This window comes from Zootoca vivipara, chromosome 11 (assembly GCF_965207765.1).
Source record: "Zootoca vivipara chromosome 11, rZooViv2.hap1.1, whole genome shotgun sequence".
Classification (NCBI taxonomy): Eukaryota; Metazoa; Chordata; class Lepidosauria; order Squamata; family Lacertidae; genus Zootoca; species Zootoca vivipara.
In genome coordinates, this window is record NC_142594.1 from 16,883,298 (window position 1) to 16,898,296 (window position 14,999).

Below are 14,999 nucleotides of genomic sequence, written 5' to 3' on the forward strand. Positions count from 1 at the left end.
TTACATTTCATTAATTACATTCCATTTATAATTGACCCGCCTAATGACAAATAATTACAATTACAACAAATAAAGGCTTGACATATCTTGCTTTGCATGTCATGCACCTATCTCGTATATTGGTTTTACCTTTTAAGTTGCATTACTGAAATAAATGCACTTTTCAACGATATTCAAATTTTCCAAGTTTCACCAGTACATGGTGGAAAACAATTCTACATCCGCTTCTTTTCTGGAGTCCACAGCCAAGACACTATTCACAGATTCCAGTTTCAGCCAACAGAGAACATCACCATAACCAGATTGTTTTCGTATCCTTTCTGCTACAGATCAACAACCCCTACTTGTTCACTCATACACCTGAACAAAAATACAAGACTAACTGGAGAATGAAAGAGCTTTTCACTAATTTCAAGTGGCAATTAACTCATGTACTGTACCTAAGCAAGAGAATGGCTAGTCTTTACAGAAGCTTAGGGAGTGTGAAATGGAAATTGAGGAATTTACCAGCCTGTGGCACATTGGGGCAGTAAGGACAGGGAAATGGAAATTGATGAATGGGATGAAACCTGGACGGGGTCTTTCCTTTTGTTTGTAACTATATATAGAACCACCCTTGCGTGTAATGTGATATCAGAACGCAACTAAGAAGCTGAACACTCTGTTCCATCTTGTACTAACCAGCCAAAGAAGTCACCTCTCAGTCAGTGAGTTTGAAGGAATTTTAATGACTCCCATTTCTTAGCTGAGCAAAACAAAACAGAGGTATATTAGACCGCAGTAAGGTTGTGATCCCTCTCTTCAGTAGAAGAGGTCTATCATGAAGTTCTCATTCCTACCACTGAAAAGACTAAAAATGTGACTGTTGAGAAGAAGAAAAGTTTGGATTTGATATCCTGCCTTTCACTCCCCTTAAGGAGTCTTGTCGGAGGGTCATCGTGGCTACTCTAGAGTAACTCCGCTTGAGTCCAGTTTGTCTTTAAAGACTTTTATTGTGCAAAGTATTTACGGTGCAGAGACAGCTTAAAACATGACCTCTCATTCCGAATCAGAATCCGGCAATGGCGTACGTCTAGTCTTATGCCAGCAAAGTAATCAGGGCACCCCAAAACACCTCCCCCTTGACCTGCGTCATGGTGCTCTCTTTAACTCTTGCGCCGGAAGGAACGATGCCCTCTCAGCCTCCTCCCTGTCAATGCGGTGGAAGGGCTCTCCAGCATCCTTGAGCCCTTGCCTACATCTCTCCTTCCCTGAGCTTTCCCATCGTTCCACATGCTGGCTTCTCCCTCCCTCCGAGTCTTTCCCCTCCCCCCTGGCTGCTTCAGACCCACTGCTGCTCCCTGTGTTTGGCGAGGTGGATGTTAGGATGATGGGGGCTGGCTCCCTGTAGGATGATGGGGGCTGGCTCCTCCCCCACAACAAACACTCTGAGAGGTGAGTGGGGCTGAGAGACTTCAGAGAAGTGTGACTAGCCCAAGGTCACCCAGCAGCTGCATGTGGAGGAGCGGGGAAGTGAACCCGGTTCACCAGATTAGAGTGCACCGCTCTTAACCACTACACCACGCTGGGCAAGTTGTCCAGGACCCACTCAAACCTGGTGCCAGACCTGGTCTAGAGCGGGAATCTTAATAGCAAAGGAAAAATCAGGCACAATCAGGGAACGAAAAGGAGGAGAGGAAGTTAGAGGAACAATTCAGATAGACATTCAAAACAAATGTATAATCAACAATAGGGGATGGAATTCAGTAACTAAGGTAGACACAGGTGTTCAAAGGCTGTCAGACCTGTCCCTGGCTACAGATGGTTGTGATGCAGATGTAGGCCTCAGGCGGAACTGTCAGAGGAACTGCTATGTGAGGGCAGAAGGTGGTGACTGCTCTTTCCTCAGTGATTCCTTCTCACTGCCTTCCTCTCTGGAACCATCTCAGCCTTTCTGTCCTCTGGCCAGCCTTCAGTCTTCATATCATCTCAGCATTTCCTCCTGTTCCTCAATCTCCTCAGTCTCTTTGATTCTCTTTGAGATCTCTTCAGGCTGTCCACTTACACATTGCCAAAAAAAGGAGAGGAAATACATCAACTCCCCATCCCAAGAAAAGATTTGTCTAAAAATTTCATATGCTATGTTAATGCCTTACTGTTCTTTGAAGTGGGCACTACCCTTCAAATCAGCCTTTCTCAACTTTGGGTCCCTCAGTGTTGTTGGACTGTAACTCCCATCATTCCCGACCACTGGTCCTGCCTCAACCACAGGAGTGCCTTCTGACAGCCCTTCAGGCAGGACTGTCCTCTATAATGTAGGGTTTATGGCCATTCCACAGCACCTAAGGGTGAAAAGGGGCTGTAGATCGAAACACAGAAATTATGGGAGGAAGTTTCACGTTAGATATTTCGGTCCCAAGTCATTCAGCACTTCTTATGCCAGTGTTAGCAACTTGAATATGTTTATTTCCTTGGGTTTGGGGAAATAATCAATTACATAATATAGACTGAATGGGGAAAGATGTGGGATGAATTTAATACTTTTTATTAGCTGGAATAAAAACTGTTTTTATTGGTGTTCAATGCCAGTAAGGAGGTGTGAGATTAAAGTAGTCTTTTATCACATGTGGTGGAGCTGTTAAGAAACAGAAACATATAGCTAATGTAGTTAAGCTAATAGATACTCAATATGTTATTTAAAAAGCCATTCATTTTCCTCTTAGGTTGCTTTAAGTATACTGTGTAAATAAAATCCAGCATGCAGAAGTAGTTCTAAACTTGATTATAGTAGCAATTATGCTTAGAGCCAAGAAATGGAAAAATTGTTCTTCCAACTCTATGATTCTATAGGAATGCTTTGATGGTGTTTCCTGCTTGGCAGGGGGTTGGACTGGATGGCCCTTGTGGTCTCTTCCAACTCTATGATTCTATGGTTCTATAATGATGATATAGGATCATTCCTATGGGGCATTCTGTCCCCAAACTGGAAGGGAACACTCAAACCCAGACAGGAACCTCCCTTCTCCTCCCTTACCTCTGTTTCGGCTGTGACTATGTGCTACAGACTGCAGTCCTCTAGAGCAGCAGTGCCAGAAATTAGTTGTTGAGCATTAGCAAATCTTTCTGATTAGTTGCCTAATCTAGCTGTAAAAATTTCACTGGCGGAACATATGGTCAATGATTGGAGTTAGGCTGAAATTCCTTGGGTAACGTATCTGGCAAAAGTTCACAGAGCGACTCTGCTGCTCGAACTGCCAGAACAGTTCTATCTTGTTTTCTTTCTTCATCTGCAAGTAAAATCCCGGAGCCATTTTGACTTCAGTGGGTATGTTTGGGAGGGAGCCATTTCAAAACCGGGAAGGATTAACTAACAGCATGCTACTTATATGCAGTGCAGCCCGTGGACCTTCCTGTGCTCTGAAGATCAAGGTGATGGTCAGGATCCAGCCTATCTTAAAGTCCTTGAGGTAATGGGAGAGTTAAGCACATGTGTGAAAAATCTCCCCTTGAAACCAATGAGACTGAAAAGTCCTTACATGTAACGGGATTGTTTTGATCCTCGCTTCATTTCCTTTTTAAATAAAAAGGGTTGTTTCCAACTAAACCATACTCTGAGTAGACCCACTGGAATAAATGGGCTTCATTTCATCATGTCTCTTATTGTGCATTTGTTGGTGGCAGCTTGGAATGGAGAGAGCTCATTTCCAGAAATCTGTGGGGTGGCTTCTCTGTGAAACATGAGAATATGGCAGGGGTTGGAGGGTGGCCTAAGTGGAAATAATAATAATAATAATAATAATAATAATAATAATAATAATAATATATTACTTATACCCTGCCCATCTAGCCGGGCCTACCCAGTCACTCTGGGCGGCTCCCAACAGAATACAGTGGTACCTCGAGTTACAAACACTTCAGGTTACAAACTCCGCTAACCTGGAAGAGTTACCTCGAGTTGAAAACTTTGCCCCAGGATGAGAACGGAAATCGTGTCCCGGTGGCGCAGTGGCAGCAAGAGGCCCCATTAGCTAAGAACAGTTTCAGGTTAAGAACGGACCTCCGGATGAATTAAGTTCGTAACTAGAGGTACCACTGTATTAAAAACACAATAAAACATCAAACACTAAAAACTTCCCTAAACATGGCTGCCTTCAGATATCTTCTAAAAGTCAAATAGTTGTTTATATCCTTGACATTTGGTGGGAGGGCATTCCACAGGGCAGGTGCCACTACCGAGAAGGCCCTCTGCCTGGTTCCCTGTAACCTTGCAGGGAGGGAACTGCCAGAAGGCCCTCGGCGCTGGACCTCAGTGAACGACTGGGGTGGAGAAGCTCCTTCAGGTATACTGGGCCGAAGGCATCTGGAGGGCATCAGGTTGACATCTGATGGGAGGGCGTTCTACAGGGCGGGCGCCACTGCTGAGAAGGACCCGCAAATGGTAGGTAAGCTAGAGGTAAAATCCAGGAAAATGTGGTTTCGCTTTCTATCATATGTCAACTATAATTAATAATAATTATAATGTGGGATGCGGGTGGTGCTGTGGGTTAAACCACTGTGCCGCTTGGGCTTGCCGATCAAAAGGTCGGTGGTTCAAATCCCTGCGACGGGGTGAGCTCCTGTTGTTCGGTCCCAGCTCCTGCCAACCTAGCAGTTCAAAAGCACACAGTGCAAGTAGATAAATAGGTACCGCTCTGGCGGGAAGGTAAACGGCGTTTACATGTGCTGCTCTGGTTTCGCCAGAAGCGGCTTAGTCATGCTAGCCACATGACCCGGACAATCTGTCTGCAGAAGTGGACAAACGCCGGCTCCCTCGGCCTTTAAAGCGAGATGAGCGCTGCAACCCCAGAGTCGTTCGCGACTGGACTTAACTGTCAGGGATCCCTTTACCTTTACCTTTTATAATTATAACGAAAGTGTGCTTCGTCCCTCAGCTTCGCATCTGACTCTATGCACATGAGTGACACCAGCACACCATGCGGCGTGTGCACATGGCGCAAGCACACCTCGGGGAGTGCTGCCATCATGTTCACACACCATGGGGCAGGATGACTTTGTGTGGCTGCCGCCGCCTCAACCATGGGGGCAAGGCAGCATGTGTGCTGCAAAGCAAAGGTAGCTTGCATTTTATTTTATTTTTATTTTAAATTTTATTTATTTATTAGGTTTTTCAAATTAAAATTTCACAGAGCTATATCAAACATAAATAATAAAAACAAGATTCCAGGAATCTCCTGGACTCCCACCCTCCCCTTTGTGGGTCCTATTATTAATCATTTCCTCCTGTATCTTTTATGATGATCCAAATCTTTTAAATCTCCATTGTCTCCAGTATTCACCCTTAAATGACAAGTGTTATTCCAATCCTACTAACGATTTTAACTGCTTACAATGGTCTTTAAGATGAGTTATAAAGTTCCCCCATTCCTTATAAACATTTTGGTCTTCCTGGTTTCTGATTCTTCCAGTCATTTTAGGCATTTCGGCATCATCTTAATCCGCCATTCTTCTCTGGTAGGAACTTTATCTTCTTTCCATTTTCTGGGCCAAGGGGGCTTGAATTTTTCAGATCGGATGGAAGAATGGTTCGACGGAGAGCACATCAAACAGCCATATTTGTCAAGAATACTCAGGATCATTACAGGCTATGGCTACCATGGCTTTGTGTGGGTTTGTGGCTATAGCAGCCCCACCGCCAGCATGGTTTGCTCTTTGCTGAATGGGATTTCCCCACACTTTACTTCCCTAGCAGAACTTTACAACTTTCCCTTAGTGTCTTCTTCAAGAGTTTGCCTGGTACACACAGCCAGTGTGAGAAACGCACATATTACTGCTTTACAGACACAGAAATCAGAGCCCAAGGCCGGAAACTTGTTTTATCTTATCAGCCGATACTCCCCCCCCTTTTTTTTGAGAAAGGGAGTCTTTTCTGAAAGCAAAGGATAATCCTCATTAAGGCATATGCTAACAAGACATATTCTTAGAAATGTGCTTGTAGTATTGAAAGCAATTCTCTTTGATTATTTAATGGGTAAATTGGTTAATGAGAACAGTAGCGAATTTGGAAGTATTATTATTGCCAAACAAGATTCATGGCAAGGCGGCTAAATGCATCTCACGGACCTTCAAAGATCCTTAATTATCCGAGAGGCAGAAAGATAAAGAAAGAGAGGGAAAGTAAAACAATGAAAAAGCAAGCATTCATTGACACATTTTTTTAAAGCTCTGTTATATAAAATGGGGAAAATATTTTGTATTATAGTGTGAGCCATTTTGATCTTAAGCTGTAAGCCGGAAAATATCGTATCTTGCCAGAGGGAATAATAAAATACCTATACTTTCCACAGCACCATGTACCATCTGAATAAAATTATCTTCTTTTGATTCTTTATTATCTTTATTTGATTCTCCTTAACCCCTGCTCATCTTATACTAATTGTGTCAATGCCCTTTATTCCCAGCCTAAGTAGTAACTTGCCACACTGATGGTCCTGTATTAAGCACTTCGTTACAAATCCAAAATGGACTGAATGTGCTCTGGGTTTGTGCAGAGTGGTGGAAACAAAAGACAAGCATGTTTCAACAGACTAATTGCAGACTTGTTTAAGGAAACATGCCATGTCTACTCAGTTGTAAGTCCCAATGTAAAATGAATTCCGTGGGGCTTACTTACTTCCAGGTTAGTGGAGTGAGGATTGCAGCCTAAAGTAAGGTTACCAGACATCCCCGTTTCCTGGGGACAGTCCCCGGATTTACCAATCAGTCCCCGTACAAAATCCATTGAAGTTGAAAAGTGTCCCCGGATTCATTGAAAAAAATCTGGTAACCTTAGCCTAAAGGCTGGTGATATTTACACACAAACCGATCCATTTGGATTGAGTGTCCCCATTCGCCCAGTTTGGAATCCCAAGGGGAACAACATCTCATGAGCATGCCAGAATGTGTGGCTGGTCTTGAGCTCTTTCAAGACAGAACCACTTCTTCGCCTCCACATCTCCAGGGTAAAATGTAAAAGTAAAGGACCCCTGGATGGTTAAGTCCAGTCAATGGTGACTATGGGGTTGCAGCACTCATCTCGGCTTTCAGGCCGAGGGAGCTGGCGTTTGTCCACAGACAGCTTTCCAGATCATGTGGTCAGCATGACTAAACCGCTTCTGCTGCAATAGGACACTGTGACAGAAACCAGAGTGCATGGAAACGCTGTTTACCTTCTGGCCGCAGCGGTACCTATTCATCTACTTGCACTGGTGTGCTTTCGAACTGCTAGGTTGCCAGGAGCTGGGACAGAGCAACAGGAGCTCACCCCGCCGCGGGGATTCAAACCGCCAAACTTCTGATCGGCAAGCCCAAGAGGCTCAGTGGTTTAGACCACAGCGCCACCCGCGTCCCCAAGGAGAAGCATGTGACAAAAGAGGGGATTCAGGAGCGCTTCTTATACCCCTTCCTTGCTTACTTGCCTTGCAAAGCAAGTCATGTATGCTGTCCAAATTATTCAGTAGAGCTGTCATCTCCTCCCTGTGAACCCTATGAACCCACAGCTCTTTCCTCAGACAGGGAAGGACCTGGAAGTGTTCGATGAAAGACTAGATCTTAGGATCCCAGATCAGTGCACCCTGCATTTCCAGTCTTCTGCTTCTCCCCAAGAACAGAGCAGTGTTACGGCCTTTACCAGTTCTGATCTTAAATCCCAATAGTGTGGAACCCTGGTGATTGCAAGAATCCTGAAGTTGGCAAATGAGCAGACTTTACTAGTCTAATTATACAGCTTTCTCACGATTGGGAAAATGAGAAACCGAGAGAACAAAAATGGACGGATCCTTCTATCCCTAGTTACTGGGAGCAACAGAAGAGAGCTCTCATGCTTTGCTTTTGGGTTTCCCAGAGACCTCTGATTGGTCACTGCAAGAAGCAGGATGCTGGAGTCGATGGACTTTTGCAGGGCTTGCTCAAGACATTTTGCTGCCTGAGGCGGAACAACAAATGCCCTCTGGCCACAGTCAAAATGCATAGGAAGTAATTTTGGCACCCAAGGCAGAAAATCCCACAAAGTGGCTGTCCCTGGAATACAATAATCATAAATTAAATAGCAAGCACCATGCTGCCCATTTATGACACTCAAATTTAGCTGCCCCACTTGGCTGGCTCTGATATTCTCTGACTTGATCCAGCAGTGCTCTTAGTCTGTATGAGTGGATTTGTGATCATAAACTGAAGTCAGCAATTCTGGCAGGAGAAAGAATGTATGTAGGCCGGGAAATGCATGAAGATTAGTTGTTCCAGGAGCAAAAATGAAGAAGAATGAAATGGCATCAGACAAGAGTGAATTTGCTGTCTCCTGCTCTGCTGACTCAACAGGGAAAAGTATGATATGAATTCTCAACCTTTGGTGACCCCAGAGCACACAGGCTGCAAAGACTGTGGTTCTAGCAATTTCATTCCACTGTAAACAAGACAAAGAAAGAAACCCAAAGGGAAAAAATCATAGCAGGTTGGGGAAAACATTCTATCTGATGTTGCTTAACTTCCGTGAAACAGAGTGTGGTTTCCCCAGAACCATCTATACTAAGGGATACTAAACAAGAGAGAAACATCCCTGCAAATATTTATAGGAATTAAATGCAAATTGCCCTTTTCACAGATCTTGGTCTAATATTTGAAGCTTCAGTAGGAAAATTTGTATTAGATCACACCAACCCTTTCTTTCCTTGTCATTTTAAAATTAACAATTTTCCAACATCTATGTTTTCATATGAAATAAACTATGTTTGTAATCCTGCATACTTACTAAACAAGCATAGCACCATGACGCACAATTTATTAGCTTCAGAAAAACTGAAAAGAAATTGGCAAACCTGTATGGAACTTGATTACTAAAAAGTGAATTCAGTGAACTGTGGGCCAATAACTTCATTAAACATACAATGGGCATGTTTTAGGGAACACTACAAGGACACAGTCAATGTTTTCGAAAAATTGCAATACCCAAACACCTGGTGTTTTTCCTAACTAATAATGGGCAACAGGTTTTAGCTACCTGGCAATAAAGATACCTCTGGCATTGCTGAGACATGTTTTCCACCACAGGCTGAAATTAGAATTTAAAAAGCGGGTTCCACACATCACTTTCTCCATTGTCAAGATTCTTATACAATATTTACATATATCCAGCTAAGGTTCAGTCTAATGTTAATTAAATGCTTGCAGGTTCTTTCCTTTTATAGATTCTTAAGAATACAGGGGTGTATGGGGTGTTAGGAGAGGGGTAGTATCTAAGGTGGGTGACACACCTTGCTCCTCCTGGGGTAGTTTGCCCACCTTTGGTCCCCACACTGCACTCAGCTCTCAACTGCGGCTCCTAGAAGCTGCCAGCATGCGACAGCGGCCACTCCCCGGGAATGGCTTCGACTGGCCAGCTAAACCAGGCGAGGGTAGCTGATGGGTCTCAAACCTTTGGTGAATTTGGGACTTCCAAGTGAAGACAGGCCATTGAGTGGACAAGGCCAATAGTGGGTCCAACAGTCGAGAAGGTGATTTCTGCATGTGCTGTGGAGGGGAAGAGAGGGGAAGATGGGGCTCACCAACCTGGGAAGGTAGCCCATCTAGGAGAAGGAAAACTCTGATTCTAAACCTTCACTGCCTTGTGGGACATCTTTGGGAGAAGAAAAGGCCAAGGAGTCAACCCTACACAAATCTGGAGTGGATGCCCTAAGAAGGTGGGATGACGCCTTGTATGCCTACTTCCAGCAACTCCTGCAGTCAAGCTGGTGCCAAACATATTGCTCTGCTTTCCTTTGGGCCACATCAGCAAGGCTGAGGGGAGGGGATTTTGTGGCCTGGGCAGCCTAGGACCTTCATACAAACTGCTTGGGCTTGCACCCTGGGGAGGTCGCTTGGCTGCTGCTAATGCAGCAGTTTGACTTCACCTTTCATTGTCTCCCAGTGTGGTGTAGTGGTTAAGAGCGGTAGACTCGTAATCTGGGGAACCGGGTTTGCGTCTCTGCTCCTCCACATGCAGCTGCTGGGTGACCTTGGACCTAGTCACACTTCTTTGAAGTCTCTCAGCCTCACTCACCTCACAGAGTGTTTGTTGTGGGGGAGGAAGGGAAAGGAGAATGTTAGCTGCTTTGAGACTCCTTCGGGTAGTGATAAAGCGGGATATCAAATCCAACCCCCCTCCTCCTCCCCCTCTTCTTCTTCTTCTTCTTCTTCTTCTTCTTCTTCTTCTTCTTCTTCTTCTTCTTCTTCTTCTTCTTCTTCTTCTCTTGAGACAGATGAATGCCGGTGAGCACAACAGTTGGATTACAGATGAGTTGAATTTTAATTGCCCCAAATAGCCTCTCTTAATTGACGCAGTTTTCAAAGTATTCAGCTGGGTTTGAAACCTCAAAGTATCCCTCAACCAGTACGTCCTGATCACGAGACTCTTGTACACCATTGATTTTTCATTGTGTGTGCAGGCTACCCCCCAATATATATAACTGAATGGGACAGCCCGTCCCATTTGCTCTACTCAAAGAAAGCCTATTTCTTTGAGCCACTGTTTCCTTTCAGGTGAAGAAGTTCTGATGTTGTAAAGGGAAATTTGTTTGCACATCAGAGCAGCCACAGAGCTCTGGATCATGCACTGAAGCTTGGTGAAGCTCTATCTCAGAGCCCTAGTTACCAAAAAGGTCACAAAGTAACTTTTTTTTTCCTTTGGGGCAAGGAGAAGAAAGTAGTATACCTTTTTGAAACATGTGATGAGGCCAATCTCGGAAATCAGAGTACTGCTGAGCTTGGCCACTTATCTTACCCAGTCTGACATATTTTATGCATGTAGTTCTAATGGAAGAATGGTTTGATGTTATCAAGTCCACTGGCAAAAACTATCCTCTGTTCTCCATCTAAAAGAACCCTGCAGGTACTGTTTCAGCTCCATCAAAACTGCGTTGTGGTCTGAGTAGGTTCTGGGGCATATCTCGCTTTTTGTCACTTTTGGACATAAGTCCTTGGTAATCCAAATGTAGTCCAATCTACTTCCTGACTTTTGCGAGTCCGAGAAAAAGGTGAACTCTTTTTCCAATGGATTTCTTAGCCTCCAAACATCTACTAAGTCTAGGTTCTCTACCAAATCAAAAAATGTTTTTGGAAGCTTACCATCATTAGATATTTTTTGTCTTTGAGTTCTGTCCATCATCGTCGATACGGCCCCATTAAAATCTCCCATCATTATGATCTTATAATCCAAATAATCCAACAACGTAGTGTGTATATTCTTAAAAAAGTCTGATTTAGCTTCATTTGGTGCATAAATTCCAAGTATCAAACATTTTTCGCCTTGCAGAGATATTTCCACTGCAATATATCTCCCTATTTCATCCTTAAACAGCAATTTAGGATTATATTTTTCCTTTACATAAATGACTACCCCTCTTTTCTTGACTTTATCAGCAGATATAAACTCTTGGCCCAATAACTTGTTTTGTAGAATTTTTCTATGAGTCCTAATTACATGGGTCTCTTGCAAACAAATAATATCCAAATTCTGCTTTTTAACTACATGATAAATCTTCCTTCTTTTCACGCTTGAATTAAGTCCGTTCACATTCCACGAAAGTACTCTTAACGCCATCTTGTCTTACTTTATAATTTAAGCGTCTTTCCCTGGCCCAGCTCCAGTCCCAGCTCCTGCTCCTGCCAGCAATTCCAAATCAAATGCCCCTGGTCCAGCACCGGCTCCCAAACCTTGATCTCCTCCAGTTGATAATATAAAATCCTCTGCGTAACTTTCCAAAAATCTTCTTTTATCCTCAACCGATCGGATCTTGTACTTCTTTTGTTTATATTTAAATGCCAGGCCCTCTGGAAATTTCCACTTAAAAAAAATATTTTTCCTTGTCAGAATCGTTGTCAGGTCTGTATATCTATTTCTCTTAGACAAAAAGAATTTAGGCACTTCTTTAAATAAAATTATCGTATGCTGGAGAACTTCCAATTTTTTCTGATAGTGGTGGCCTAGTATCTTATCTCTTTGCTCCTTTGTTTGAAAGACCACTATACAATCATTCAAAAAATTAGAATCTTTTTTCTTTTTTGGGCCTACTCTGTAGGCCCTCAAAATAGTGGCTTTTACCTCTTCTTTATCCAGGCCCCACCAGTCAGAAAATTCTTGAGCAATTAAATCTCCCAAATCACCTTTTCCCTTCTCCAGCGCCGGCAAATTCCTAAGTCTTAATTGATTCTCCTTATTTTGTAATTCAATAAAAGCGAGCCTAGTTTGCGTTTCTTCCTGCAACTTTTCTAAATCCGTTAACTTATTTGTTTCAATATCCGTCACTCTTACATTTAAACCAGAGACCTGCGTTTTTACTTCCTGAAGATCTTTTTTCAGTACACCAAATTCTTCTTTAAATTCCTGGAGACACTTTGTAGTGGCTTTGACCTCTGTGGTTAAACTTTGTAGGCTCTGCTTATTATCTTTCATAAATTCCAAAATTTGTTCTTGAAAAGCTTGATCTCTGGACTCCCTTCTTAATTGCATTTTTTTATCCGTACCCGTCATTTTCTAATTATATATTCCACCTTTATAATTATCAAATAATTTATAATCCACCAGGCAGCTAATGTGCCTTCCCACACCAAACAGCTGTAATCCACAATATAGTTATTATATCTTCAGGTCCAGAGAGGTGCTTTCTTTGCAGAGTCCCAAATTTTGTAATCCACTTAGCAGCTAATGTGCTAGACCAGCAGAACTTCTGCCCTTAAAATTATTTTGTAATCCACACAGCAGCCAACGTGCTGGAAATCACATAGGTTCTTCACCAAGCAAATCACCAATCATTTGTAATCCACACAGCAGCGGATAAGAAACCGTATATGGTCAGGGGGAAAAAACCCACCCCCCGATTTCATATGATTCCAAAATCCAAAACATTGTTTTATAAACAGGGGAAATTGCATTCCATCACCTTTTATTTAAGGCAGCTACATATAAAAACAGTTATTTTCCGACCCCATCAATACGGAGGTTGTGTTGATATGAAGCTGGCTCTCAACCAGAAAGAAATATAGCTTAAAGTTCGTGAGACCAGGGCAAAATCCGTTCCCTATCACACTCGCAGACACATTTACAAGACGGATGCATTTCAAACATTTCCAGTGTCTTCAGTTAAAAAGACTGATGCTGTGTTGCCCCTATTTCACATCATATTAATGTTAGAGAGATTATGTCAGTGAGCCTCTAGAGGCGTGAGAGAGAGAGAGAGAATTTTTACAGTCTAAATCACTGCAAAGTTATTGTAGGCTGGGGTTTTGCCTTACGGCCTCTGGAACAAAACCCACTTGTAGCAGAAGTCTGGGGTTTTTTTTAGGACAAGTGAAAAGAATTATGCTAAGTTTTGAAAATTTGCCTTAGCAGCCTATAGAACTTGAACACTGAGGGGTGTTTTCAGACTATCAACAGTTGTGCACCGATCCCTTACAATTCATCTTTGGAGAGATGCCCTTTGCACGATAAGAGTGCACGTTCCCAACTCACCATGAAAGTTGAGTTTATCACCTTGTGATAAATAACGAAGCCTAAATGGAACGCTTGCAAAAGTCCATTTCCCCATCCCATTCTCCAGAATTGAACTTTTGTAATAAAAGTGACAGAAATCGACAGTGAAAAATGTCAACACCTCTGATGGCAGCTCTCTGCTTCTATGCACAATATCCACTTCTCCATGTTTATACATGAAGAATATAGGGAGCTGCATTATACCGAGTCGGAATATTGTATTGCCCACATTTTAAAAGTCCCGGTCCAGGCACTTTGGTCAGACCTCACCTGGAGTACTGTGTCCAGTTCTGGGCACCACAGTTCAAGAAGGATACTGACAAGCTGGAACGTGTCCAGAGGAGGGCAACCAAAATGGTCAAAGGCCTGGAAACGATGCCTTATGAGGAACGGCTTAGGGAGCTGGGCATGTTTAGCCTGGAGAAGAGAAGGTTAAGGGGTGATATGATAGCCATGTTCAAAAATATTAAAGGATGCCACATAGAGGAGGGAGAAAGGCTGTTTTCTGCTGCTCCAGAGAAGCGGACACGGAGCAATGGATTCAAACTACAAGAAAGAAGATTCCACCTAAACATTAGGAAGAACTTCCAGACAGTAAGAGCTGTTCAGCAGTGGAATTTGCTGCCAAGGAGTGTGGTGGAGTCTCCGTCTTTGGAGGTCTTTAAGCGGAGGCTTGACAGTCATCTGTCAGGAATGCTTTGATTGTGTTTCCTGCTTGGCAGGGGGTTGGACTGGATGGCCCTTGTGGTCTCTTCCAACTCTATGGTTTTTTTTGCTCTAGATCTCAGTGTCCAGGCTGAAGATGCTCCTTGAGGTATACTGGGCCGAGGCCATTTGGGGCTTTAAAGGTCAGCACCAACACTTTGAATTGTGCTCAAAAACATACAAAATTCAGCAAGGGAACGCCATCAGATTCTCGACTGCCCACAAAATGGATGCACCCCACGATATAACAAGAACAAGCTCATTTTCCCCAATTGGGAAGCATCCCCTCAACTCAACTGACAGACCTGGAGCAGGACCAGGAGATCAAACACATACTTGTTGTTTTACTGGGATAATTTCAATATAAGTGGATTATCATAAACCATTTGTCAAAGCGATGGCACAGGACACAAGTTTCCCCATCAGCTCTGCAGCCATAATTAGATTGGAAACCTGGCTTGCCTTGCCCTAATCTAATACCGCACAAAATTATATCGTCAGTTTTACATCGCATCGTATCAGCACTGTGTCAAATCCATCCTTGTTCTCAGCAGTGTGATGTGCAAGTTATACTGTGCCTCTGATTAATGACAACACTTCGCCCTATAGCGGCTGAGCATCCTTTGCTACCTCCAGCTACAGCACTAGCTTCAGTCATCTGTGAGCACAATTCAAAAGGAACTGTTCTGCAGACTCCATGAAAACAAACAGGCAATACACAAGGATCATTCATTTAAAGTCAGGATCCACCCCACGTGCCTACCTGGTTAAGTCCAGG